The 24,463-nt window shown below is 36.1% G+C and overlaps 1 long non-coding RNA gene across 2 annotated transcripts in view; it reads right to left on the reverse strand.

Moving 5' to 3' along the window:
• Positions 1-604: 604 nt before the first annotated feature.
• Positions 605-24,463, reverse strand: part of LOC120100745 (uncharacterized) — an 89,328-nt gene continuing 65,469 nt past the window's right edge. For both annotated transcript variants that reach the window (XR_005500740.2, XR_005500741.2), the window contains 3 exons: positions 23,337-23,749; positions 18,470-18,595; positions 605-5,290 (listed from right to left, as the gene is read on the reverse strand). This is a non-coding gene — a long non-coding RNA (uncharacterized LOC120100745). The remainder of the gene's footprint in view (positions 5,291-18,469; positions 18,596-23,336; positions 23,750-24,463) is intronic.

The following is a 24,463-nucleotide window of genomic DNA, read 5'->3' on the forward strand; positions in this document are numbered from 1 at the left end:
ACATCAAGGGAAGAAATGTGAGTAATTAAATATTTAAATATCCCCAATACAAATGGAAGAAGTAATAAAGAGTAAATAACAATTTAATACACGGATGGCATGAAGCTTCCAGCTCATTGTCAATTGCCAAGTTTCTCTTTAACATAAAGAACAAGGAGCTGGAATGGAGGAATTGTGAGTCATGGGTGACAAAGTGGACGATCTCCTCCATAACCTTTAAGCATTATTGAAAATATGTTCCATTTTATGAAAAAGAAAACCTGATGAACGAAAAGAAAGGCAATCATACAAAAGTGATAGAATTGGTGGAGATTTAACAAAACTGAGGTTTTTATAATTGAATATCAAAGTGTGGAGGCAGAAGAACATACCAGTTTAGAAAAATAGCAAATGAACCACGAAAAACTCAGTCAAGTAGATTTTAAGAAATATTCAAAAGAAATGGTCAAATGTAAAGAACAGGAAGACATAAAATGTTAAAACAAGGTTTAGTGTCTTATATTTTATACAATTTAACAATAAGTAAAATTTTAGTAAAATAAACAGAAGTGAAAAATTGAAATAGAGACATAAACTTTCACAAATTTTAAGAAAGTGGTGTAGATATATTCCAAGTTTACCTTACTGTGAAAATAAATATTTTCAAACTATGCTTAGACAAGTAGTGTGACAGAAACAAACTTATAGCTGAAAACCAAAATGAAAAGCCACGTTATGCATTCGGGTCTTGGCCTTGGTGGGGCTGGCCCTGAGGGCAGGAGAGCAGAACAGGAAAACACTTGCTTCTCCCTTCCTGGGCAAAGCAGGAGAGCTGGTCCTGATGGCAAAGGCACAAGAGTGCAGGAGGGCCGAGCAAATCGGATTCCACACAGGCCCAATCCAGAGCTCTGAGTTGGCCCACCCCAACGTCTAGTCCACCTAGAAACTGTTAGCATGCATGAAGATGCCAGGTCTGCAGATGAAAAACTGCAGGATCTCCATTTGTCACAGAGGACAGCCACAGAATATCTGAGGAGAGTGCTGGTGAGACTGCAATATTGAAGGTGTCACAGAGGCCAAAGGCCTCAAGGCAGACCCATGACTCACTGAAGTAAACATTTACAAGTAAAGCTGTTTGGGCAAAGGGTATATATAGTGTGTGACACACAGCAGCTTCCTCAATGAGAATTTTTTGTTGTTTTGGTTTGGATTTTTGTTCCTGTTTTGTTTTCATTGGGGGTAGGAAAAGAGTTCAATTCCAAAGGGCAGATGCAAGATATGGAGAAACAGAGAGTTGAGTAAGATTGGAGCTGATGTGAAATTCACAAAGAATCAGTGAAGAGTTTTTAAATATTTTAAAACATGTAGGAAAAACATATTAGGATGTTTTCTTTTTTTAGAATGTGATAAATATTTATTAATGTTGTTTGAAGTATAATTGTAAGGCTATGTCAGCCCATTTGTGCTTCCATAACAAAACATTACAGACTAGGTAATTTATAAACCACAGGAATTCATTTCTCATTGTCTGAGAGGCTGGGAAGTTCAAGGTCAGGTGTTGGCTTTCCGTGTCTGGTGAGGGCACTCGTGTCCTTGCATGGTGATGGAGGCAATTGCTCTGTCCTGTGGTGGAAGGCAGAAGGCTGGAAAAGGCTCTAAGGTAGTAGAAGAGCTCCAACCTCACGAGATAGTCACCTCCCTAAAGGGCCTCCATTAACACTACCACAGTGGGGATTAAGTTTTTAATGCATAGCTCTTGGAGGATATTCATACTACAGCAGTTCGCATAAGTTGATTTTTGGTAATAGTTGTATTTAGCAGTAGGTTCACAAAATTGCCTATTTATGGTTTGCTCTAGAGAGCAGTGGCAGTTCACTCTGATTCCTCTAGTTACATAGCACACTGAGTCAGCAACAGGAGGCTAACACCCTGGCAAGCAGAGAGGAAGTGAGTCTGAGAAGACAGGAGAGCTCACAGAGGATGCTATATACAGAAGACCTTCCTATGGGAACTGCCAAGTCCTTACCATGCTTAGAGCTAAGACCCTCTAAGAAACATCAGAAGCATGTTACATTCTCCGGTGCTCTGCCTGTGGGCTGAGCATTCTCTTGCTGTCAGGGAATACTGTTGGACAGATTAGTGCAGGAAGTCACCAGCAGTAGAACTGTCAGCAGGATCCCTCTGAAGGGGACCTAGGGAGCTGTTTTCATAAAATCAGATCTGCAGAACAGATCAACTGATGGTGCTTTTAATGTATGCACACATTCACACACAAGACAGAATTCTATGTCATACAAAATAGTAGTTTAATTTCAAATACATTTCATTTAAGCAAAAACTTCATAGGTACCAGGAAATTATGAAGGAATAAACAGAAATCCATCATGGCAAATTAAATTAAACCTCAATAAGATAGGGAAGAATAATGTACAAAATAAGAGTAAAAGTCAACAAATGAATTGCATAATAAATGTAATAAAATGCTATTAATTGTTTATTAAATAAAACTTATTTGAATATTATTAAATTTACCATTAAATTTATTTAAATATATTAAATAAAAATTAATGATTTAATAAATATAGATGAAATGTCAAAGATAACATGCAGACGGTGCATTAAAATATCAGCAATCAAAGGATTTAAACTTTTCAAAGAACAAACCAATACAAAATCAAGCAACATAGATGCCCATTAACTGACCAATGATAACAAAAATGTGACTCATTTACAGAAGAGAACATTATTCAACTGTTAGAGCAAAAAGATATTATGAAATTGAAAGGAACATAGATGGAGTTGCAAACAATTATCCTGAGGGAAGAAGTCAAATGTTTTCTTTCATTTTGTAGATGGTAGCTTTAACTCGTTAGAATTCTGTGTTTCATGTCTAACATCCAGTGGAATCAAGGAACCAGACATTATAGGGAAGACATCTCAAGAGAGATCTGACAGAATGCAGAAGTTTAAAGGAGTAAGGCGGAATAAGTGAAAACCAAAGGTCGAATCACATGACAGCAATTATGAATGACAAGGAAGAAACTTGGTTTTTTAGATGAAATCACAAGACAGTTGCGTGTACACACCTGTGGAAGTTGTGATAACATGGAAAGACTTTCCCAAGACTAACCCAGATACATCCAACAATGGAGAAGTAAGACTGGAATGAATTCTGACCCATCAACAAGAATCGGTTGGTAACAGATAACTGCTGAGAGACAAATCAGTTCTCCTTATGGCTGTGGCATCTGCCTGGTAGACCACATTTTAATGGAAACAACACGTTCAAGAGTTTACTAGTGGGAGAAGATGAAAAATCAGGGGAAATAAGTTCTCTTTACTGATGGATTTTTTTGATTGATTAACAACTATCATAAGATGTTTTCAGCCATAGCCATGCTTAATGAACCACAGGCAAGTTAAACTTGTTTTTTTCCCTGAAAGCTAAAACACAAGTTGTTCAGCACAATAATATGTGTTTTGATAGCTAGAGACAGAGATCTTCTCAAAGCAGTAAAGAAATCCTAAAATATTTCTGTTAGGCAGCTGCATGTTCTCAAATAACACATCCCAACATTAATTTGCATTTAGGATATTTGAGGAGAAACACGAAAGTGTACACTACATGATGATTTCTGAAAAAATAGAAAATATTAGTTTTTAAGTTGTTCTTATCATCTGGCTAAATGCACTTGGATCCTCCTCTTCCCAGAAAACTCTTCTAAAACACTCCAGTAAACAGCACTGCTCTTATTTTGAAAGAGATATTTGACCATTTGGGTTAAACCAAAGTTCTTAGGGTTTTTCTATCAAAGGCGGTCTTCTCAGTGATGGCTATAGCAGATGGCCTGCGAGTCTCAGTGAAACACCCACACCTAGCAACTGTTTTCAAAAGAGATTCTTACAAAAGAGGAAAAGCACCCAAAACACAGCCTAAAGTGTTTTATATGCACCAAAGAAAAATTGAATCCAATAATAGTATTATATGTCTCATCATGTTAAATTACAGATCTATTAGATTGATTTTAGGCTCTGACTGCTATCGCTATTGTTTCGGTTTAAATAGGAAAAGAGCAGGGAAAATTACAAATATATTCATCTATGTCTGCTTATGATGTTACTGAGAACAGCCAGGCATCGCTGGTGTCAGGCAGAGACTGCAACTCACGTATCCGGTCAGTTTATGGAAAGAATCAACTAGTATATGGTAGCACCCTATTGTACTTGTTTCCATACGTTACAGTAGCTAAAAGTAATTTTAGGTGTTCATTTTATTTTATTGGTACTTTTCAAGTGTGAGAGAACTCATGAGAGCATCAGCAGAAAGGCAAAGAAAATGAAAATTACTACTCTCTCCCCCTGGATCATCAGGCCACCTGCCCATTCAACTTTAAGTTATGTCTCATTTTCACTCTCATGACTTATGTCTTTCGCTCACATACAAAATTATGAAAAAAGTCCTATTTGTCATGGTTTGATCCGATTTAGTTCAGAACACCTTACCTTGCTTTCAAGCTCTTCGCAAACACAATCTTTTCGTAATATTTCTCCTAACCATACATTCTGTAATTCTGCCCGACTCCTAAACCTTTAACAATCCAGCTTTTAATAGGATCCAAGCGAAACTCAAAAAGGTAGCCTGGTCTAGACATTAATATGCTTTCTGGCTCTGCTTCAAGCAAGCATTGCTGTCTGTATATTTAACAGAAATCTCTCCAAATACGATCAATTTATAATGGAAACCAGGATATAAAATCAGAGAAGAGTGCCAGGAGCTCCTCCTTTACTAAGCAAGGCATGCTGCTGCCATTTTAAGCGGTGCCCTTGGTCCTCCAAATGTTGGATGATGCCCCAGTGTAGGTACATGGCAGGGTGGTGAGGTGGAAGTGGGTGGATGGATGGGGGAGCACCCTAATAGAATCAGGGAGAGGGGGGAAGGAATAGGGGGTTTAAGAAAGGGAAACCAGGAAAGAGGATAACATTTGAAATGTAAATAAATAAAATATCCAATAAAATTTTTTTCAAGACATGTAAGAATTAGGGATCTTATTTGCTATAAATCTCAGATGATTTTTTACATATTTATTAAAATTAATCTCTACTTTCACAAAAAGAACTTAAAAAAATTCTAAGCAGTTCTAGATCAATATGCCTAACAAAAATTAAGTGTTTACCTGATCACTTTAGGACAATAATATGGAATTCTGGATGAGGAGATATGACTGTCCCATGTGCCATGTATCCAAAAGGTATGAGTTACATTCAACAGAAGTTCATATATCAACTATTGCATCCTGGCTGTATTACCATCCTAACAGATAATGAATAGACAGGAAGAAAAGCAACATTTTAGTAAAATCATAGGTTCTATGATTCAAAAACACACTTAACGATCTCCAAAGAGATAACAACTGATCAAAAATGAACAAGGATTAAGATGTGAGTAATAGGATGAGAACAAACCAGAGGAATATGCATTATTCATGGAGACCTAGGAACTATCATCCAATTCCCACATCTCTAAGCTGAACACCAAGTACATCAAAAAAAGAAAGAAGGTTTTCTAAGAAAGCCAAATCTTCACAAATCATTGTGCACTTCTAGGAAGAAATGTTTGAACTAACAACACTTGTTTTGCATTTTAAATTAAAGCATAATGATACCACTTCCCCCTTCAGTTTGCTACCCCCAGTCCCCTCCTTCCAGTACTTCCAGTATTTCCCTTCTCTAAAATTTACATTCTTTTATTCACTATAGTTACCTACATATGCAGGATTATATAAATACTGATGGCTAAGTTCACTGTTGTTTATGTGTATATTGATTCTAACCTAACCAATTTTTTTTTATTAACTTGAGTATTTCTTTTTTTTTTTTTATTAACTTGAGTATTTCTTATATACATTTCGAGTGTTATTCCCTTTCCCGCTTTCCGGGCAAACATCCCCCTCCCCCCTTCCCTTCCTTATGGGTGTCCCCCTCCCAACCCTCCCCCCATTGCCGCCCTCCCCCCATAGACTAGTTCACTGGGGGTTCAGTCTTAGCAGGACCCAGGGCTTCCCCTTCCACTGGTGCTCTTACTAGGATATTCATTGCTACCTATGGGGTCAGAGTCCAGGGTCAGTCCATGTATAGTCTTTGGGTAGTGGCTTAGTCCCTGGAAGCTCTGGTTGCTTGGCATTGTTGTACTTTTGGGGTCTCGAGCCCCTTCAAGCTCTTCCAGTTCTTTCTCTGATTCCTTCAATAGGAGACCTATTCTCAGTTCAGTGGTTTGCTGCTGGCATTCGCCTCTGTATTTGCTGTATTCTGGCTGTGTCTCTCAGGAGCGATCTACATCCGGCTCCTGTCGGTCTGCACTTCTTTGCTTCATCCATCTTGTCTAACTGGGTGGCTATATATGTATGGGCCACATGTGGGGCAGGCTCTGAATGGGTGTTCCTTCAGTCTCTGTTTTAATCTTTGCCTCTCCCTTCCCTGCCAAGGGTATTCTTTTTCCTCATTTAAAGAAGGAGTGAAGCATTCACATTTTGATCATCCGTCTTGAGTTTCGTTTGTTCTAGGGATCTAGGGTAATTCAAGCATTTGGGCTAATAGCCACTTATCAATGAGTGCATACCATGTATGTCTTTCTGTGATTGGGTTAGATAATCAATCTAGGTTCTCAGTCCTGGGAAAGAATAATTTTTCTAGCTTCTTCAGCTGTCCTCAATTGCCTTGAGCTATTCCAGGTATGTGACTCACTGACATTTTCTCCCTTCTCCATTCACATGTATATTGATGTTCCCATTGTTCAAATGTTGATGATCCAGCCATTTCTAGGAGACGAAGTCTCACTGCAGAATTCTGGTTATTTTTACCTTTATAATCTATTCACTCCTTCTTCTGCAGTGTTTCCTGAGCCACAGATGCAGGAGCTGTGCTGCACATGTGTCCACGGGGGAGGAGTTCCCCACCATTCACTGGTTTCTGCTTTCTGTCTAGTTGTGCTTTTGTTCTGAGATGGTTTCCATTTGCTGTAGAGAGACTAGCTTCTTTGATGAGGAGTGACAGCTATGCTTGGCTGTATGTATAATATGGTTAGGAATGTAGCCAAGAAACAAGTCTGGTCAATCAAAGTGGTGGTAGATTCTTTTCTAAAATCCTAGGAATTATGTAGATTCTAATACTAGGCATACGTACTGTCCTTCTGGTTGAATGGGACAAGCCTAGAGCCATGGGTTACCACCAACATGTGAGTGTCCTATTGCAGTGTAATGGATATAGTGGTCATTGTAGCTCATACTCACAGGACTATTGATGCTTCCCTTCAGTTGTAGCCATCATTGTGTGTGCTGGTACTACGGAAGCTAAAACACAGAAAAGGGGTTTTTGATTTTGACGTAACTTGAATAATCCTAGTCCTTTGTCCAAAATGTATGATGTCTTCAGCAATAAACGATCACCATCAGCCTGGAACTTATCCAGAGGCAATACTAATATTCTATATTGCTTTGGGAGTCACTGGGATATACTCCCAAATACCAGAGAGAAGTTTCCCATGCCTGATACTGGAATTTTTAGATTTTGTCTTTAGGTTTTGTGGGAGCAGTGTCTCATATGTACGTATAAGACAATATATTATGTGTATATGCATATGTATGTATGTGAGTGATTATATTCATAAAATTATATATATATTATGAATAATTTTTGTAAGTATAAAATAATTTGATCCCCTGAGGCATTATCAAATAATGTTGGCATTTTTGTTTATCCCTCCTTTCTTTGTATGTATTGACTGTCATTCCCCTTTGCTGGTTAAAGTCCATGTTCTTAGTTAAAATTGTAATGTAATGATCACCCTCTGCCCTCTAAAGAAGTTCTTTTGATTAAAAGTGATAGAAGTTCTTATCTGTGAAGCTAAGTATTTAGAATACAGCTTGTAGTTCTACTAGTATAAGAAGGTGAAAACATGTTTTCCTCTACGATCCATGAGCTCACTAGTTGTTGGAGATAAGTTAGGTTTACAAAATGCAACAAATGCCCATGGGGTGCACAGCCTCAAAATTCATGTATTTTCAACGAAACCCTCATACATAAGACTAAGGGAATATCTTGGCAGGGTACAGATAGAATTTAAGATCCAGGAAACCAGAAAGTCTGCCTCATGATGGTTTCTTCTAGATTCATGACAGGGAAACTACACTCATGAAATAGCAACAATAGGGCTGCTTAAACAAAACCTGGAGTGAAAACAACAAGTGATATCCCAATGTGAATGGACAAAATCTCATGGGGCTTCACCCTTAGATAAGGAGTTATAGGAAATTACTGACCATGATAAAATGACTGATCATTAAGAGAGAAAGAATTAACAAATGGTTAGCCTTAAAATTGTATACCTATAAACAACACTAAAGAAAGTTCTCATATTGTAAAACATATATTACAACTTGATAGAAGATATATATTCTAAAAGAATTGCACTATGTAATATAATACACATTTATTTTTTTTTTGGTTCTTTTTTTCGGAGCTGGGGACCGAACCCAGGGCCTTGCGCTTCCTAGGCAAGCGCTCTACCACTGAGCTAAATCCCCAACCCCTGTATAATACACATTTGTATGTGTGTATTCATCTAATGATAAACATGAATGAAAAGGACCTATAAATTTGAGAAGGAGAAGGAGGACATAATGTGTTGAGGGAGTAAAAGAAGCAAAAATGATATAATAATATTTCAATTAAAACATTAAGATTAGTAAGAAAGGTTAGGTATCTTGAGAGTGTAGCGCAGTGGCACAGAACTTATGCAGCATATTTAAAGTCTAGTACTCAAAGAGAGGTAAAGAATATGCATTAACAGTTCCTTTATATATATATATGAGAGTATTAATAGAAAAATTTAAAACTTAATATATATGCATTTGAGAAAATAAATTTGTAAAGAAAACAATGGTATCCAAGCACCTTGAAATCCTTGTTACTAGTAATGTATAAATATGCAATGTAAGTGGAAGGCAATATTCTTTAAATAGACCAAGCATTCAGAAAAAAATTAATCATATTCTAGAAAAAGCATAAATTCTCCCACCACAACCCAAGGACTTGGAGTATAAGCTCTATCTAGCAGTTGAAGAGATTTCTAAAATTTTGTGGTCCTGAGGCTCTTGGATTATTCTACTTTTTTTTAATTTTTCTATTTTCACTCATGAATGTTGTTACCTGCCTAAAATGCATTCTCAAAAGACAGGACAAATTACACAATGATTTTCTTCCTGTGCTTTCAATTAACCACGGTCAATCATGATCTCAAAATTAAGAATGGAAAATCCCAGAGAAAAGTTTTAAACTACATGCTGCATTTAGTAGCATAATGATAGGACATATTATCCCACTTGTCCTATAGATAGGATTAGTTTTCAGGAGGTCATCATATATATATATATATATATATATATATATATATATATATATATATGAATATATGAACTGTATATATATCATATATATATTCATATATATATATATATGAACTGTTAATGCATATTCTTTTCTTCCCTCTGAGTACTTGGCTTTAAATATGCTACATAAGTTCAGTGCCACTAAGCTACACTCTCAAGACACCTATCCTTCTTTATTATTACGTTTAATAATCACAGACTGACAGGGCTTAAATCAGGGAACTGTCCATGAACAATACCAATGACACTTACTTGCCTTACTCATGCAAGTATGAAGCAGGTCTAACTCAAGTTAGCATCCATGAGCAGATGAGATTGGACAGGTTCCTGATGGCTTGTACACAAAAGTGCCTTCATCTCATCTGTCATGCATTTAATTATCTATCATCAGCATGAAATAAATGAAGAGTAAATTAAAATAGTTTGAGAGACAGAGAGAAGAGAAATCACACAAAGCTCTTACTAAGGTGTATGCTTATAATTGTTTTATTATTGAAATTATTAATTTTTGCTCTGTTTAAATTGTGCTGAATAATTTTATCATAAGTATGCATATGTAGAAAAATAAAAATAGCACACACAAGGCTCAGCACTATTTTTAGTTTCAAGCTTCCACTGAAGGTCTTGAATCACATCCTCCACAAATGACTAAAACTAAAAGGTAGACAATACCTCTATCTGAGAGATTGCCAGATGATTGTGTGAAAAACACATTTTAAAATAGAGAATAGTAAAATAAGCAGGAAGCTGTGAACTTTAGAAATGACTCTGTGCATGTAAAATGAAGACCAGAATCACAGATGCTTTCTGGAAAGGAATGGGGGAAAGTGGGAAGGGGCAGTAATGTGTTAATAGGATTGAGTTTATTGTTTTAGGTTAAGCCTTAATTCTGCTGTTTCCTGGAAGCCTGGCCATCAGAGAAGAGCGACCAGCTGCCATGGCAGACTCCTGAAGCAACTGTGGAATAGCAAATAGCTAGACTACCCCTGAAAATTGCCAGAGAAGGGGGCAGGGAAACTGTCATGCTCCTAGCTCAAACGATGACAAAAAATTTCTTTTTCCTTACCATATGAAAGTTAAGTATATTCCATGAGTCAATATCATAATAAGCTGAGCCCATGTTCATAACTGAGGAGGAAGCATTTGCATCTCAGATACCTGCTGCAAACAGAGCCTTCAGAATAAAAGGAGAGTTAAGCAAGCATAGAATCCAAGTTGCTCCAAACAGTGGGAGTAAATGCACCCCCAGCTGGCATGGGAGAGTGAGAACTGGCATCTGTGGCTTGTAATTCCACCCTTATGGTGTGAAGGAAAATGCACACACCATGTCAGGACTATTTTCAATTGATCATTGTCTCTTTTCAGTTGTTTCATTGAGAAACCTTGTAATTAACCTTCACCCAGAGGTTTCAGTTTCTGAAATGGATAGCATATTTTTGGCTGTGTTGTTTGAGGAGTAGAATGAGATCAATATAGCCAATAAGATTAAAATAGAACAAATGCAAATAGTTCGATGAAATTGGACACATTGACATATGTTAGCATGTTCAAGAAGTGATTGAAGAAATAAATTAATTTCAATTTATAATAATAATGGAAAAACAAACTAAATGAAAAGCAAGCTGCTCAAGGGGAACAAAATCCCATAGAACTTTCTTTTACCTCACAAAATTATGGTGACAATTGTGCTGTGAGGCTTCATCTACTTGTGATTATTAAGTCACCTTGTCAAATATCACGTTACTCATGCATACTTCTGTAGAGACTACCCTAATAAGTCAGCAACCAAATGGTTTCGAACTAACTCCTCCACAATGCTTATTGATAAAATGGAAATAGTTCAGTGCCTGAACCAAGTTTATGGTCTGTGGTGATGTATCCATTAAGGAGAAGCAGGGGCATGTTATTCTTAATGGTTCTAAACGTATCTACATGTAACTTACTTATGATGCTTTAGACTTAGGGAATCAAGTGACTAACAACTGATGGAATGAAGCTAATAAAAGTTAAGCACAACTGACTGCCTAGTTACTGACAGCGATGTTATAACAGACTGCTGGATGATGTCATCTAGGAGTGCAATAGTATGCCTACTGACACAGATGGACATTGACTCACTTTGCAAGTATGATGAGAGGTTGGATTCACTTATCTCTTTCATTCTTTCTCCTTTTTTTAATTTAACCTTTTTTTAATATATTTTATTGAATTTCCTCCCCCCAGTTCTTTCCAGTTCTGTCTGACTTTGACCTCCTTCCTACCCATGCAACTTCCTATATATATATATATAGAGAGAGAGAGAGAGAGAGAAAGAGAGAGAGTGTATATGTATATGTATGTATGTGTATATGTATATATGTATATGTATGTGTATGTATGTTTATGAATATGTATATTTGTATATGTATGTACGTGCACATGTGTTTGTGTGTATGCATGCATATGTGTGTGTCTAAAGAAACACAAAAAATCAAAATAAACACAAATCAATAAACAAAAAACAAATAATATAAAATTCAAACAAAAGAACACACAATCGAAACAAACAAAAGCATGTCCTCTGTCTTGTGTTTGCCTGCTACTCCTGGTCATAGAACCTGCCCCGTAGTCTAGTTGACACTGCGCTTGAGAAATTTGATTTTTCTTTTTATCAACAGGTATCAATGTCAAACATCTTCTTGGTTATGAATGAGGCTTTGTGTCCATTTCTCCTTCTCAGTACTGTCTTTCTGTCTGGCTTGAACATGTGCCTGTCTTGTCTCTGCTCACAATCTCTGTGAGTTCATATGTGTTTTCACCTCTGTTGTACCTAAAAACTGCAGTTTCCTTTGACTTATCCACTACCTCTGGCTTCTACATTCTTTATGCCTCCTCTTCAGCATGGGTCCTCGACCCTTGAGGAGAGACAATTGATAAAGACATCCCATTTAGTGCAGAGTGCTCAAAAGTTTCTCACTCATTGTCTGACAGTCTTTTTGTTAATTACCATCTCCTGCAAGAAATGTGATAAAAAAAACTTTTTTGATAAAAAGTTGAGTGATATACTATGTATGGGTAAGCAATATGTGTCGTTAAGAGTGATTTATTTGTTATATCCTTTTAGTAGAATAATATAGTAGTAGGTTCTTCTCTAACTTCCATAGCACTTCTAGCAAAAAGCGCTTATTTGTTCTCTCCTTTAACAAACAGATTTAGAAACCAAAATTTGTTTAAACATTTGTGGAACAAATGTGTTACATGTTCATGACATTTGTAGAACATTCCTTCATTTATAACATAAACAACATCCTTAAGAAGTATTAAAGTAGCAATGTAAAAGAAACAAGGATGCAGTCTAAAAAGAGAAGACAACTATTGTGAAAATAACTACATGGAAAATATTTGACACAAAGCATCACAACTTTAAGTCATTATATCACTTACTATTGAAATAACTTAACAGGAGCACAATTGGAAGACAGGAAAGGAAAGGAAAAAAGGGGGTGCAGCAGAATAGGTAAGACACAAAAAAGTAAGGTGGGAAAGAAGGAAACAAGGAAGCAAATCTGAGGATACACTTCTATTTTCCCTACTATTAGAATGAGATGATTTTGTGTTATTAATAGCCCCAAACAGCTTTTCCTAGCATCACTCCCATGTCACAATGTGTTGACACATTATGTATTTCCTAACACATTTGGAATGCTAGGTTTCCCTAGTGAATCGCAGTATCTCAGAGGATGAAAACAAAATCTGAACACTGTCAGAAGCCTCCAAATGTGTTCTAATTTCAACACTCAGTGGAATACCCAATTACCTTGAGAAACCCATTATATGACAAGCAAAAAAACCTTTGGGTTTTTCTGGAAATTTTTTATTTATTATTTAACTTTTCTTCTGTAATATTACTGTTATGTTTCTAAAATGCCTTCTTTGATATCCCACAAACATAAATTACTTAAGTAAAGTAAGCTTTGGGAAGTAGAAAAATTAAAAAGTAGGCATTTGACTATCAAATAAAGATTTATATAATTATGTATCTATTAATATTAACCACTGTTCAAATTTTTGTTAACTTTCTGTGGACATGTACATAGATATGCTTAAAAGATAAGCAGCCATTAAGGATTCTTTCTTTTCTATAGTTAAATTAACTATGTATAGTTTATAGATTTTATTTTCTGTATTTAAATATTTGGGTTGTTTCTGTTTCTTTGAAACAGAGTCTCACAATATGGCTTTCACTGGACAGGCTATGCTGACCACTCTAGTTTCAGACCCATGCAAATGAATTTGTCTGTCTCCTAAGTGCTGAGATTAACAATGTGCCCCATAATTCCAATCAAGGTTTCTGTACTTTTATAATCATAATTGTCCAGTACATGCACAAGCATAACATGTTCATATATATATATATATATATATACAAACTTTTCTTTAATTAATATATATATAGATATAGATATATATTCTTTAATTGAGTTTACCAGTAATGAAATAACCTAATCTACCAGGTATGGCTTTTTGTAAAATTTATGTGGAAAGCAGTTTTTCTTTTTCAGCAAGAACGTGTCTGAGATCATCAAATTTCTGAGATAGGACTAGCTTCTATCAATTCTGTTTTTGCCTATATCTACATGTAGAAAAGTTTAATTTTTAAATTTGGCACAGGAAGAACATAATTTAACACCAAGAATGATACTCATAACTGAAGAAAGCAAAAAATAAACTGTGGACCCCACAGACTCAAGACCTCTGGGAAAGGAGCTGGAGAGATGGCTCAGGGGTTAAGAGCACTGACTGCTCTTCCAGAGGTCCTGAGTTCAATTCCCAGAAACCACATGGTGTCTCACAACCATCTGTAATGAGATCTGATGCCCTCTTCTGATGTGCCTGAAGACAGTGACAATGTACCCATATAAACAAATAATTAAAAAAAAAGACCTCTGGGAAATATGGATCCAAATCCACTGTCCACTGATTTTTGTTGCTACCCTGAGCTGCTTTAGAAACTGGATATGCACTAATTTAAAACACGTCCTACAATCAGTCAATTCAAAAGAAACAGCTATAAACTGTAGTTGTTGTCACCCCCTTGATTGTGATTTTCTAACCAACTTATTTGATACCATTGATTTCTATTGATGAATTACTTGCACAAACTGTAATTTTTACAGAGCAGAAATTCATTATTCACTATTGTGTAAACAGAGAAACGCCATCTTTGTAAGTGGACCAGTTTGTCATTTCTTGAATGCTATTTTTCACATGGGAGATGAGAAAAGCGAGAAGTCAGTCCTATAGAATTTGTCTTATAAGACCATCCGTGTACCAAGGAAGGAAGAGACTTCATGACCAGAATGTGTCCCCAAAGCCCCATATCTCCATGCAGTTGTATTGAGAACTAAATTTCTTATATGCGAATTTAGAAAGATATATTAAATCATTAAAGCATTGTCCTGTTTCTATGGTTTCTAATTTCATAAGACAGGATTGGTCCTTTGAGTTATTTTCCTTTTGATATACTACTTGGATGTCAAAACAAAGGTCATTTCGGTTTTCCCCATACAAATTTAGAAACATGTGTGTATACAGATTGAATGGTCAATGACAAAAATCTCTTTACATGATTATGTATTTATACTGATGTGTTGACACGTGTGCTATCATGTCTTATCATTCACAATGGAAAAATCAATTAAAATCAAGTGAGATATATATTAATTGTTCATAAATTTATACATATATCTTTTTATTCATACACTAATTTTTCGGATATTTTTATTTACATTTCAAATGTTCACTTTTCTGGCTTCCCAGCCATAAGCCCCCTATTCCATCTCCCTCCCCTTCTTCTATGATGGGATTTCCTTACCCAAACCACCCCATCTTCCGATCCCCCTTGATATTGCCCTGCACTGGTGGTGGGGGTGTTCAGGCTTGGCAGGTCCAAGGGCTTCTCCTCCCATTGGTGCCCAAGAAAGCCATCCTCTGCTACATATGCAGCTGGAGCCGTGGGTCTGTCCATGTGTAGTCTTTGGGTAGTGGTTTAGTCCCTGGGAGCTCTAGTTGGTTGTTATCGCTGTCCTTATAGAGTTGCAAAACCCTTCAGCTCTTGCAATCCTTTCTTGAATTACTCCAACGAAGACCCCATTCTCGGTTCAGTGGTTTGCTGCTGGCATTTGCCTCTGTATTTGACATGATCTGGTAGAGCCTGTCAGGAAACAGCTATATCAGGCTCTGATCAGCAGGGATTTCTTCGCTTAATCAACATTGTCTGAGTTTGGTGGCTGTACATATATGGGGCAAATGTAGAGCAGGTTCTGAATGGTCATTCCTTCAGTCTCTGCTCCAAATTTTGTCTCCATATGCTCTCCTAGAAATATTTTTCTTCCCCTTTTTAAGAAGGAGTGAATCATCCACATTTTGGTCATCCTTCTTCTTCTTTAACTCCATGTGGTCTGTGGATTTAATCATGGGTAATTCGAACTTTTTGGCTAATATCCACTCATCAGTGAGTATATACCATGTGTGTTCTTTAGTGATAGGGTTACCTCACTCAGGATGATATTTTTTAGTTCCATCCATTTGCTTATGAATATAATGAGGTCATTATATTTGATAGCTGAATAGTACTGCATTGTTTAGATGTACCACATTATCTGTATCCATTCCTTTGTTGAAGGGCATCAGGATTCTTTCCAGCTTCTGGCTATTGTAAATGAGGCTGCTATGAACATGGGTCTTTGTTGTATGTTAGAGCATCATTTGGATATCTGCCTAAGAGTGGTAGACCTGGGTCCTCAGGTAGTACCATGTCCAATTTCCTCAGGAATTTGATTTCCAGAGTGGTTGTACCAGCTAGCAATTCCACCAACAATGGAGGAGTCTTCCTCTTTCTCCACATCCTAGCCAGGTTTTTGATCTTAGCCACTCTGACTGATGTTAGGTGGAATCTCAGGGTTGTTTTGATTTACATTTGCGTGATGACTAAGGATGTTGAGCATTTTTTTAGGTACTTCTCAGCCATTCAATATTCCTCAGTTGAGAATTCTTTGTTTAGTACTTTACCCCAGTTTTAAATAGGGATATTGGTTTCTCTGGTGTCTAACTTCTTGAGTTCTTTATATATTTTGAATATTAGCCCTCTATCAGATGTAGGATTGATAAAGATCTTTTCCCAATCTGTTGGTTGCCATTTTGTCCTAATGCAAGCGTCCTTTGTCTTACAGAAGCTTTCCAGTTTTATGAGGTCCCATTTTTTGATTCTTGATCTTAGAGCATAAACCATTGGTGTTTTTTTTTTCAGGAAATTTTCCCCAGTGCCCATGTGTTCAAGACTCTTCCCCACTTTTTCTTCTACTAGTTTGAGTGTAGCTAATTTTATTTGGAGGTCCTTGATCCATTTAGACTTAAGCTTTGTACAGGGTGACAGAAATGGGGTGACAATTTGCATTCCTCTACATGCTGACCTCCAACTAAACCAGCACCATGTGTTGAAAATGCTATTTTTTTCCACTGGATGGTTTTAGATCCTTTGTCAAAGATCAAGTGACCATAGGTTTGTGGGTTCATTTCTGAGTCTTCAATTCTATTCTACTGATCTATCTGCTGGACTCTGTACCAATACCATACAGTTTTTATCACTATTGTTCTGTAATACTGTTTGAGGCCAGGGATGATGATTCCCACAAAGTTCCTTTATTGCCGATAATTTTCGCTATCCTGGGTTTTATGTTATTTCAAATGAATTTGCGAATTGCACTTTCTAACTCTGTGAAGAATCAAGTTGAAATTTTAATGGGGATTTCATTGAATTTGTAGAATGCTTTTGCAAAATGTCCATTTTTATTACATTAATCCTGCCAATCCATGAGCATGGGAGATCTTTCCATCTTCTGAGATCTTCAATTTCTTTCTTCAGAGCCTTGAAGCTCTTGTCATACAGATCTTTCACTTGCTTGGTTAGAGTCACACCGAGATATTTTATTTGGGACTACTGTGAAGGGTGTGTTTTACCTAATTTCTTTCTAAACTATATATTCTTTGAGTAGAGGGAGGCTACTGATTTATTTGAGTTAATTTTATACCCAGTCACTTTGCTAAAGTTGTTTTTCAGGTACAGTAGTTCTGTGGTGGAACTTTTGGGGTCAGTTAAGTATACTATCATATCATCTGCAAATAGTGATATTTTGACTTCTTCCTTTCCAATTTGTATCTCTTTGACCTCCTTCAATTTTAACTTTTAATTTAATATTCTCAAAGCCTAACTAACATTAATCTCATTTAATTCTGTCTTAAAAACTTACTTAATTTCATCAGGTAATTGAATTAAATAATTATATATGCCCTTTAAATTTAGTTAAACATATACTATAACTTTCATTTTTCCCCTTTTGGATTAAACATGAATTTTTTACATGCAGTAATCAATTCACTATGTGACAGACTGACCAATCACTTTAAGCCTTAATATGAAGAAACATTCCAATATTTCACTGAATATCTAAAATTAGTGTTTGTAGAACAAATCTATGAATGATATAGCAAAGGTGAATAAAGTTTTCTATAAAATATCACAGAATCTAAAGTTGATCCTGTTATACTTAGTTCTTATAGATTTTAACAATCCATCTGCTCCTATTCACTATGGCAGAGTTTGAATTCCATTGGACACTCACTGACTAATGATAATCTACATGAATGTCAACCAAAATGATGTTTAAGGCGATCTCTTTGAATGTAGTTCCTAAGCACGCACACATACACATACGCACACGCATGCACACACACAAGCATACAAGCAAACACAAACACATGCCAGTCAGTTCCTGGAAATTTAAAACAGAAGTCACTAAATTGAACTATAGGAAAATTCTCACATATTACAGAATGAAGCAGAGTTTTCAAGATTTCTTGTCACCATTTGACAGAAAATTAAGATCTGAAGAAAACTTCCATGTTTAATGTAAGTAAATATTTCCACTTAAATCAAAGCATGACAACAGTCTCTTGCTGGCTGAGCACCACTTGCTGAGAAGAAAATAGGAAGCCTCGCCTCTGCTCACCTTTGCCAAGGTATCTAGGTTATTCAGAATATGCTGAGAGTCGTGGAGGGGGAAGACAGGCTCCTTGGTGTCTTCCTCGATGCTCATGTATAGAAGAGCCCACATTGGACAGGTGACATCTTTAGGCTGTTTTTGAAATGGAAGAAAGTAGGAGTAACCAAATCATTTCCAAAATTTAGAGTCTTGAAGCAAAAGATGAAAAAGAGATGCGTAAAGCCAGAAATCACTAACAACTCGAATTAATTCTAGCCTCATACTCACATAAAATATACTAATGGATGAACTCTAAATAGTTACCAATTTTACTCACAAATAAATCATAATGGATGACAAGATTATGATTTTAAGGAAATTTAAATATAATTTTAAGTGAGGGAATAAATAACACCTCAGAAATGTAACATTGAATAAATACTACAAAAATAGCACAAAAGGGAAAATATGTATGCAAATGTATAAAACATATTAAATGATTTATAAATGTAGAAATAGATATTAAATGTAGGTATATGCCAAAGTTGGACCCCTAGTGCAGGGGAATATTAGAGGGGGGCGGTAAGGGGGTAGATGGGCGGAACACCCGTATGGGGGAGGGGAGAAGATGGGTGGGGTTATGGACAGGAAACTGGGAAAGGTAATAACATTTGAAATGTAAGTAAAGAAATATATCTAATAAAAAATTTTTAAAAATAAAGGTAGGTATGTCTGTTTTAAAAATTATTTGGGCGGGGGGTCTTACAGTCTTTCCAATTTCATGAGGTCTCACTTTTAAATTGTTGATCTTAGTGCCAGTATCAGTTCAGAGTATCAGTTCAGAAAGTTGTTTCCTGTGCAAAAGCACTCAAGGCTCTTCTTCACTTCCTCATCTATTAGATTCAGTGTATATGGTTTTATTTGAAGTCTGTGATATACTTGGACTTGAGTTCGATGCAGGGTGATGAGTTTGGATCTATTCAATTTGTTCCACTTTGTATTTCTGGCCATTGTTACTATTCTCCTGATCCATGAGCATGGGAGAGCTTTCCAATTTCTGATATCTTCTTCAACTTTTTCTTTAAAAACTTGAAACAAAGAAACCCTAACTTGCTTTGTTAGGGTTATCCCAAAATATTTTGTATTTCTGAGACTGTTGTAAATGATTATATTTCCCTAATTTCTTTCTCAATATGTCATTTCTATATAGGATAGTTTTTGATTTGGGAGAGTTTATTTTGTATTCAGGTACTTTTTTGAAAGTGTTTATTACCAGGTGGAGTTTCCTGGTTGAATTATAGAATCAGTTATGTATACAATTATATCATCTGAAAAAGAAATTCTTTGACTTCTTCCTTTCTAATGTGTAACCTCCTGATCTCCTTTAGTTGTGTTATTGTTCTAATATCTCAAGTGCTCTATTGAATAAATATGAATAGAGAGGGCAAACATATCTTGTTCCTCTCAATTTAATAGAATTGCCTTAAGTTTCCCCTCAATGTAAGTTGATGTCAGCAAAGGATTTGCTGTAAAATTTCTTTATTATGTGTACATATGTCTTTTGTACTCCTAATCTCTCCAGAGCATTTATGAAGATGAGATGTTGGAATTTGTCAAAGCCTTTCCTGCATCTAATGATGATGTGTGCAAGTCTGTGCTTTAGTTTGTTTTATATGCTATATCAGATTTATGGATTTGCTTATGATGAACCATGCTTACATCACTGGAGTGGACTTATTTGGTCTTGATCTTGATGGATGACTGTTTTCATGTTGTTTGTTTTGTTTTTTGGTGGTAAAATAAAATTTTATTGTGAAGCAATAGTACGATTTTAATAATTTTTATTATCTAGAATTGGATTTCCTTTGACTTTTAGATTGTATCATCCCATAGTTCACAGTTTATGTGAATATTTCCAAAATTATTGTTCACAGATATTGGAAAATATATATTGTTGATGTTGAAATATATATATGGTTCACAGATGTTGAAGTATATATATATATATTTTTTTTTACACATATATAAAGTATCCTGCTGTTCTGGCTGTTTTATGTGTCAACTTGACACAAGTTGGAGTTATCATAGAGAAAGGAGACTTAGTTGAGGAAATGCCTCCATGACATTCAGCTGTAAGGCATTTTCTCAAGTAGTGTTCAAGCATGGAGGACACAGCCATTGTGGATGGTGACACCCCTGGGCTGGTAGTCTTGGGTTCTATAAGAAAACAAGCTAAGCAAGCCAGAGGAAGCAAGCCAGTAAGTAAAATCCCTCCATGACCTCTGTATCAGCTCCTGCTTCCTGACCTGATTGAGTTCCTGTCCTGACTTCCTTTGGTGATGAACAGCAATGTGGAAGTGTAAGCTGAATAAACCCTTTCCTGCCCAACTTGCTTCGTGGTCATGCTGTTTGTGCAGGATTAGAAACCTTGACTAAGACACCTAAGTCCATGGAATTTTTAAGTCCCTTTGATAAACAACATTTTCACCTTCAGAATTAAAGGATTTCTGTCAATTCACATATTTCTAAAGTGTGTGGATGGCCATTTTCATGTACTCTTAGATTTCATTTGCAAAGATTTTATTCAGTAGTTTTGTATCTACATTCATAAGGTAAATTGATCCATAAATCATCTTTTGAACAAAGTGGCAGCCTAAAGAATCTGAAAAGTTTTTACCAACTCCCCATCTGATAGGGGAGTAACATCCAAAATATATAAGAACTCAGGAAACTATATACCACAAAACAAAACAGCCCAGTCAAAAAACTGGGCAAATCTCAACAGATGAACCTGAAATGTCTGATAAAAACTGAAAGAAATGTTTAGCATTCTTAACCATCAGGGACATACAAATCAAATGTACTTTGGGATTCCATCTTATATCTGTCAGAATGGCTAAAATAAATAACACAAGTGACAGCTCATGCTGGTGATGATGTGTGGTAAGGGAAACACACCTCCATTGCTGGTAGAGGTGCAAACTTACACAACTAATAGGGAAATAAATATGTTGGGTTGTTCCTCAGTAGCCCCAGAACTAATTTACCTCATGATATAGCTATTCCAGTCTTGGGCATATATCCAATGAACATTTTATCCTATTAAAAAGACAATTATTCAAACATGGTAATTGCTATTTTTTCCATAATAGTCAGAAACTGGAAATGACCTAATGATTCTCAACAGAAGTATGGATAAAAAAATGTGGTACATTTTCACAGTGAAATGTTATTAGTTCTTAAAAAATGAAATTTACAGGTGAATGGATTAAAGGAGAATATAAAGCATCCAGTGTGAGGTAATCCAGACCCAGAAAAACAAAAATAAATATAGTGTTTATTTACTTAATATATGTGAATATTTATATAAATGATAGACAAACTACAATCTGTGGACACAGATAGGTGAGGTATAGAGAAAAGGTCTTGAGCAGAAACATGCATCTCAGTAGGAGAAAAAAATAGAATACATTTTATTGATGGATAGGAGATAATGGACAGAGCTAGGATCCTGTGTAAAATAGGAGTGGGGATGACGTTGAGGAAGAGAATTCAGAGAGATAAGTTAGTGCAGCAGAAATATCCTAAAATACATGAAGGTGATACTCTTGAAGTCTCCAATGAGGGAGGCAGAGTCCCAAGTGGACCTCTCTTGTCACCAATTGAAATTTCCTGTATCAGGAGTTGGTTATAATCAATGGAAATGATGACTAAAGAGGTCCTTTGGAAATCTCCAAACTACTCAATTAGCAAGATAATAATTTCTTCTCTATAAAAGGCAAACAAAACCCCATTGTTGAAGAAAAATTCATACAACTCAATCAGCATACAGTGGTTCTGATGGCTACATAGAACCACCCCTCTCATCTTCTAGTGCCTTTGGTATGGGAAGATATGCGAAAGGGTACCAAGAAGAAAATAAAACTTACCAACCGGTCCATAAAATCTTTGAATGACAATGATGTCCTCCCTGCAATATATACTAGGGCATTGGTGGCACAATACTTGTAAGAGTGAACAACCAATGTCTGATTTGACTTAAGTCCTATACCATGAAATGGAATTCATACTTGACACTCTTTGGTTGACAATAACCAGAAATAAAATAGCCCAGAATTTACAGTTAAACCAAATACAACAACAATAAATGAATAAATGAATAAAAATGAATAAAAAGAAATGCAAAATAAAAGTAAGACATCTCCTAATGATGTGTGTTATTTATTTATTTATTTACTTACTTACTTATTATTTATATCCGGTTCAGGTCACTTCTTCCCAAAATCCTTTGTCCCACCCCAAACCTCTTTCTCTTCTGAGTAGAACCAGAGGAGCCCAGGGAACCCACGTCCCAGGCACATCAAATCTGAGAGGCTAGGCACATCCTGACCCTTCATTATTTGTAGACAGGATAAATTTTGGGTCGAAAGTTTTGTGGCAAGTTGGTATCTCTAACACTTCACTGGGGTTCCTTCATGGATATGAATGGTAGCCTCTGCAGGTTCCATATCCCAAAGGCTCTAAGTCAAAGCTAAGATCAACCTCACTGATTGGATGTCTTCCCAACACCAGGTCTCTGTGTCATCTAAAGATGTCTGCAACCATTTCATCCCCATCAGCTGTAGATTTCCATTCATTCTCATATCCATCTGGCCATATCTAGTCTTCCTCCCACATTTCATTCCCAAAGCTCCCTTGCCCCCATTCTCCTTCCCATCCTCTCTCCTACCCTGTTCCTCCATCTACCTCTTATGACTATTTTATTCCCCCTTCTAAGTGAGATTCAAGTATCTTCATTTATGCCTTCATTCTTATTTAGCTTCTTTGAGTCTATGGAGTATAGATTAGGTATCCCATATTTTTATGGCTAATATACACTTAGTATCTGGATTACCTCACTCAGGATGAGATCCTCATGTTCCATTCATTTGCATGCAAATTTCATGGTATCTTGATTTTTAATAGCTGAAGAGTATTCCATTGTGTAGATGTACCATGTTCCTGTATCCATTCTTCAGTTGAGAGGTACCTATATTGTTTTCCAGGTTCTGGCTATTACACACAAAGCTGCTAAGGCCATAGTTGTGTAAGTATTGATCGTACAGCCTGAGTCATTTGTATTCTGTTCAGAAAATTATCTCCCATATCAATGACTTCAAGGCTATTTCCCATTTACTCTTCTTTGAGATTTAGTGTATCCAGCTTTATGTTGAGGTCCTTTATCCACTTCAACTTGCTTCTTCCCAAGGAGTACAGGAATGGTTCAATTTATGAATATTCGTCAGAATAATCTATCCTATAAATAAACTGAAAGAAAAAAACACATAATAATCTCTTCAGATACAGAAAAATACTTGACACCCCTTTACATTAAGAGTATAAGAGAAATGATGGATAGAGGGTACATAAGTAAATACATACAAGATCAATGTAATATACAACATCAAACTAAATGGAGAGAAACTTAAAGCAATTCCGCTGAAATCAGGGACATGACTGCCACATTGCAGCTTCCCCTGCTACCTGCTTCCAGCATAGAATTTCCCATCTCTCCACATTCAGATCAATGAGATTCTGAATGCATTACATATTAGAATATGGCCAAGACCACTGCATTTGAATATTGCTATTATTAGATATCACAGCCAAGGCTATTATTGATGGTGCCATTTCAAATTACCTTGTTCAGGAAATTAATAAAAATACAATTGATAGCAAAAAAGGAAAGAGAAGAAAAGAACAGGAAAGAAAAGAAAAGAAAAGAAAAATAATAGAAAGGAAAAACAATGCTCATGGTGATTTGGCAAGCGACACATTTCACATGTCTAAGATATTGTTTCTAAATTCATTAACATTTGGGACATATTATTTCAAAGTTTGAATCACTATTTAGAGGAATTTGAACTGATTTATATAGACATTAGTAACCAGTCAAGAATAAACAATAGGCATAAAACCAGAAGACATGTATGCAAGTTCCAATGAAAGGTAACTTTGTAGAATAGAGAATTGAGGCTTTCT

This window comes from Rattus norvegicus, chromosome 2 (genome assembly GCF_036323735.1).
Source record: "Rattus norvegicus strain BN/NHsdMcwi chromosome 2, GRCr8, whole genome shotgun sequence".
Classification (NCBI taxonomy): domain Eukaryota; kingdom Metazoa; phylum Chordata; class Mammalia; order Rodentia; family Muridae; genus Rattus; species Rattus norvegicus.